We start from the raw sequence: 6,000 nt of genomic DNA, 5'->3' as shown, positions 1-6,000 counted from the left end.
AACCCAATTGAAAAATGGGCAAAGGAGCTGAATAGGCATTTCTGAAAGGATAATATACAAATGGCCAACAGGTACATGAAAAAAATGCTCAACATCACTAATCATAAGGGAAATGCAAATCAAACCATACTGAGATATCATCTCATCCCAGTTAAGACCTGTTATTATCAAAAAGACAGAGAATAACAAAATGCTGGTGAGGATGTGTAGAAAGGGGAACCTTCCAACATTATTGATGGGACTGTAAACTAGTGCGGCCATTATGGAAAATAGCATGGAGTTTCCTCAAACAACTATAGATAGAACTGCCATATGATCCAGCAATCTCACTGCTGAGTATATACTCAAAGAAATGGAAATCACTATGTCAAAGGGATACCTACAAGCCCATGCTTTTTGCAGCTGTATTCACAATAGCCATGAGTTGGAACCAACCTAAATGTCCGAGAGATTACTGGATAGGAAAATGTGGTATATATACTCAATGGAATACTATCATGCCATAAAAAAGAATGATATTCTGCCATTTGCAGCAAGATGGATGAATTTATAGAAAATCATATTAAGTGAAATAAGCCAGGTATAGAAAGAGAAATACCACATATCCTCACTCATAAGAGGGAGCTAAAAAAATAAAATAAAATAAAAAGAAAGAAAGAAAGATACAGCAATCACAATAATTCATTGAACTTTCAAAAGAAGAGAACGGTGCTGACTGAAAATAAAATAAAATAAAATAAAATAAAGTAAAATAAAATAAAATAAAGGAGAGAACAGAACTAAGGCCACCTGATGTGGGAAAGGGAGAGGTGGAGGGGGGTTAGCGAGAAATTGGTAAAGGGCCACAAAAGTGGTTACATTATTCAATGTTTTCTTTTTTCTTTTTATTTTAAGATCATCTAATTTTCTTTGACGTTACATTGTATATTATGATTTTTAATGATGAACATGCTAATAACACTGATTTGATCATCACGTACTGTACAACAATACTGATAGTCAACTCTGTACCCCATAAAGACGTATAAATAAACAAATGTAAAAAAGAAATTGAACACAAATTATATATTTTAAGTGAACTTAATTCTTTCCAAAATACTTTGTAAAAAAAAGATTTTACATTGTGTAATGTTGAATATACTAATTATCTTGATTTGAGCATCACATATTGCACACAGGTATTGATATTCAGTGCTGTACCCCCCAGATAAGTACAATCGATTATGTTTATAAATAAATAAATAAATAAAAAAGAGATATAGAGATAAAAGTATCAGGGTACATAGCATGTGGTACAGGTAATGTTTTATAAAACTTGTTTCAGTTATTAAATATATAAATACATGTGTAGTGGTTGATAATGTGAAACAAATTTCTTTTGGTGGATTATGGTCCAAAAAGTTTGAAAAACCCTGAGCTGGATAATGTTGTAGGATTCTGCTAAAGGGATATAATAAACATCATACTTAAAATAATAAAAAAAGACAGGAGTTAGTGTTTTATGTCTTTATCCTTTGTCCTAAAAGTGATAGAAGTGTAAGACATATTGCAAGTGTATAGAAATCTTCTATTCCTATTATATGTAGATATGTAAGTTTTAATTGTTCAAATCATTAAAACATCTAATTTTTGCTTAAGAATAATAAACAAATAAATAAAATTTGTGTGTAATATTTCCTATTTGTGGATCCCCTGTGGAGATGTTGCTATTGTCTATTTTCTCTGCTGGTTCATGTTCATATCGTTTTTTCTCCAGGTGTGATTTTATTGTATGTTAGACATTGTAATTAAAATGTGTTTTTAAAACAAATTCAAAGTTTAGGATAATGTTATCTTCCTCCAGAGAAAATTTACATTAGCTTTTGCCAAGCACTTGTGGAACATAACAATATGGAATCACTGTACTTCAATTTCAGGAACTGATATTATTTGAAGCTGGGCTGCAATCCCCACAAAAGTTAACCTAGTTCAAGGTTACCCTTACTTTTATGGTGGAGCCTTCAGGGTCTCAACCCAAGACATATGTGATTGCACATACCTCCCACTTCTTAGATCTCTTGGACTCTAAATTTTAGCCACCTAGAATCAAGAGGTTTTCTACATTTTTATTTTGTGTCTCTGCCAAATCCTGTAAAATTGGCAGCATCACAGAGAAAGAGCAGCTCAATGGGGCAGCCCATATTTCTGGATTTCCTTTTTTTTTTTTTTTTTTGATCCAAGTCCAGTGTTTTCTCACTGCCTCATTAAATCTCTGATGCATTGAAGGTTTTAAGAGATATTACGTCTTCTTTTTTGATTGTCCTCAGTGAAAGGTTTAGTCCAACTTACTGAATCTGCAATTATAAGAAGCAGAAGTCCCCAATCAATATTTTAGTTCCACAATCTTTAACATGAGCAGACAAACAAAAGTAACCTGATAACTTTCTCTTGTGAAAGACAGCAACCAAACAAATAGAAGAGATTGACTTGGAGTAAACAGGCTATACAGTGTATTAAATAGGCTACAGATTCAACTTCATGTAAATGGAATAGTACTCCATTGAGTATATATATCACATTTTCCTTATCCAGTCATCCATAAGTGAACATTTAGGTTGTTTCCAACTCTTGGCTATTGTGAATAGAGCTGCAATAAACATGGGAGTGCAGGTATCCCTTCCTCTCCTCGTCCTAAAAAGAGCATATATAAAATGGTGAGGTAAGGAGATAAAATGTTTTGAAAAATGTCATTCAAGCAAGGTAAGAATGAGAACATGTAGTAATTACTACCCTGTAGCAAACATCAAATCCTGTTAAGCATGATTGTGATGTTTTCCTTACCTTAGCAGTGAAATAAATTCCTTTGAAAGCCCGTAATTCTGCTTTATGGTGATGATTCTCTTATCTTGTTTCTTCTATATTCCCTAGGTTTACCAACTGGCAGTTTTCCTTGCCCATTTTTTTTTTTTTCCATGGGTATATAGTAAGTGGGTTTTAGGTGAATAGTATGCCCTTCTTTGGGTGCTAGGGAGCTTTTACAGCCCATTCCTGTGGGTGAAAAATTGGGAGTACAAGAGGGAGGCTTAGGGATTAAATAATCACAGGATACTTTTAGTTCCATTTCTTCTATTCTTTTTTATTGACGGATAATTACATATAGTAAACTTCACTCTTTTTGTTGCAGAGTTATATGCAGTTTTTTAAATGTATATAGTTGTGTAACCACCAGCACAATCTGGACTTACGGTGCTGCTTTGTAGTCAGTCCCTCTCTCCAACCTGAGCTCCTGGAAACAACTGATTCATTCTCTGTCCCTATCGTTTTGCCTTTTCCAGAATCCATATAAGTGGAATTATACAATATGTTTCTTTCACATAGCATAATATATCCCTACTGTTACTTGTATCTATAGTTCATTCTCTTTTATTAGTGAAAAGTATTCCATTGTACTGATGAAACAAAGTTTGTTTCTTTATTCACCAATTAAAGGGCATTTGAGTTGTTTCCAGTTTGGGGCAATCATGAAAAATAAACTGCTATAAACATTCACATATAAGTTTTTGTATGGACATACGAGGGTACTTCAAAAAGTAGGTGGAAAATGGAATTAAAAGATAATATGAATCTTTCCATGACCTTTTGAATACCTCTTGTAAGTTTTCATGTGACAAAATACCTAGGAGTGGGATTGCTGGGTTGTATGGTAAGTGTATATTTAAATTTATAAGAAACTGTCAAGCTAGTTCCAAAGTGGCTTTGCCATTTTGTGTTTCACCAGCAATGTGTGAGAGTTCCAATTGCTCTTCATCTTCACCAATATTCTGTGTGACAGTTTTTGTTTTTCTTTTTTAATTTTAGCAATTCTGATAGTTGTGTAGTAGTATCTCATTGTGGCTTAAAACCGCATTTCACTAATTAGTAAGATACTGAGCATTTTTTCATGTGCTTATTTGCCATCTGTGCATCTTCTTTGGTGAAATGTCTGTCCAAACTTTTTATACCTTTCATATGGGAATTGGTTGTTTTCTATTTACTGAGTTTTGAGAATACTTTACATATTCTGGATACAAGTACTTGATCAGATATAAATTTTGAATTTTTTTTTTCTGTTTCTGTCTTGTCTTTTTATTCTCTTAATAGTGTCTTTCACAGAGCAGAAGATTAAATTTTGGTGAAGTCAAATTTATCAACGTTTTCCCTTATGGATCATGTGCTTAGTGTCTGTCATATCCAAGAAATTTTTGACTAACTGAAGGTTAACAGAGATTTTCTTCTATTTTTTTTTTTTTTAAGTTTTATAGTTTTAGGTTTTACATTTAGGTCTGTGATCAATTTTGAGTTTTTTTTTTTATGGGATGCAAGGTAGGGATCAAGGATCAAGGATATTTTGTTTTGCTGTTTGTTGGGTTTTCTTTTTCTTTCTTTCTTTATTTTTTTCGCATATAAATGTCCAATTTTTCCAGCAGCATTTGTTGAAAAACTTATTTTTTCTCCATTGAATTGCACTTGCACCTTTGTTTCTGGACCCTGTCTTTTGTTCCATGTATCCATATGTCTGTCCTTTCACAAATGCCACACTGCCTTGATTACCGTAACTTTATAGTGAATTTCTAATTCAGGATGTGTGAGTACTCCTACTCTATTCTTTTTTTATATATTCATTTTCAAAATTGTTTTGGCTATTCTAATTCCTTTGCTTTTCATATAAATTCTAGAAATTGGCTTGTTGATATCTATAAAAGATCCTGCTAAGATTTCGAATGAGATTGCATTGAAACTATAGATTAGTTTAGGAACTATCAACATATTAAGATTATTAAAGCTTCCAATCCATAAACAGGCATATTTCTCCATTTCTTTAGGTTTTTATTTCATCAGTCTTTCAGAGTTTTCAACATATAGATCCTGCACATATTTTATTAGATTAGTACCTAGTATTTCACGGGGATTTTTAGTATCATGGTGATGGAGTTTGGATGTGTTGTCCCCTCCAAAACTCGTGGAAAATTGATATCCAATGTGGCAGTGTTGAAAACTGATTGAGTCATGGGGATGGATCCCTCGTGAATGGATTAATGTTCTCCCTGGGGGAGGGTGGGTAGTGAGTGAGTTCTCGATCTATTATTTTCCATGAGAGCTGATTGTTTAAAGGACCCTGGCACCTCATGTCTCTCTCTCTCTCTCTCTCTCTCCCTCTCTCTCTCTCTTGCTTCCTCTCTCCATGTGATCTGCTTGAACCCACTGGCTCCCTGCCACTTTCCGCCATGAGTAGAAGCACCCTGAGGCCCGTGCCAGATGCAGCTGTCCCAGAATCATAAGCCAAATAAACCTCTTTCCTTTATAAATTACCCAGTCTCTGGTATTTATGTTATAGCAACACAAAACGGATTAAAACACATGGTATCACAGCCTATTGAAGCCTTGGTTTGTGGCTTCCTTGATAATTTAGTATCCTCAGAAAATTATAGGCTTCTAATCTCATTATTTCTGGTAGTCCCATGAGGGAATTAAACACATACAAAGATCTTTCCTAGACTTAATTTTTAATCCCATCTCTAGTCTTTTATTTATTGGTCTGTGTGTTTTGCCTGACCCTTTCCATCTCGACCTACTGGTGAATACCTGGAGGTCATTTAAAAATAGGTTTGAGTGGGAAAAATATTTCCTTACTTTGATTTTTGTTGGATCTCATTGTCAGGAATAGAATTCTTAAATGGAACATTCTGAAAACTAGTTAGTGCCAAAATTTTCTTCCCTGTAAATACTGTCTTATGATTACCACTGTTTCCTTTTGGAACATTAAAAGTAGTTGTATTTTTTTTCAACCCTGCATGTACTTCAAGTTACGGAAACTCCAGTAAAATTAGATTATAAACCACAAGGATAGTATGCCTCCCTTTGGCTATCTCTGGACTGCACTGTCTCTTTTGTAAGACAACTCAGTACCTAAAAGTAGCACACAGTAAAAGATACACGAACATTATGAGTTTTTAAAACCATTTTCTCTAACACTGCAGGCTC

This window comes from Cynocephalus volans, chromosome X (assembly GCF_027409185.1).
Source record: "Cynocephalus volans isolate mCynVol1 chromosome X, mCynVol1.pri, whole genome shotgun sequence".
Lineage (NCBI taxonomy): Eukaryota > Metazoa > Chordata > Mammalia > Dermoptera > Cynocephalidae > Cynocephalus > Cynocephalus volans.
This window is presented reverse-complemented; position numbering follows the sequence as displayed.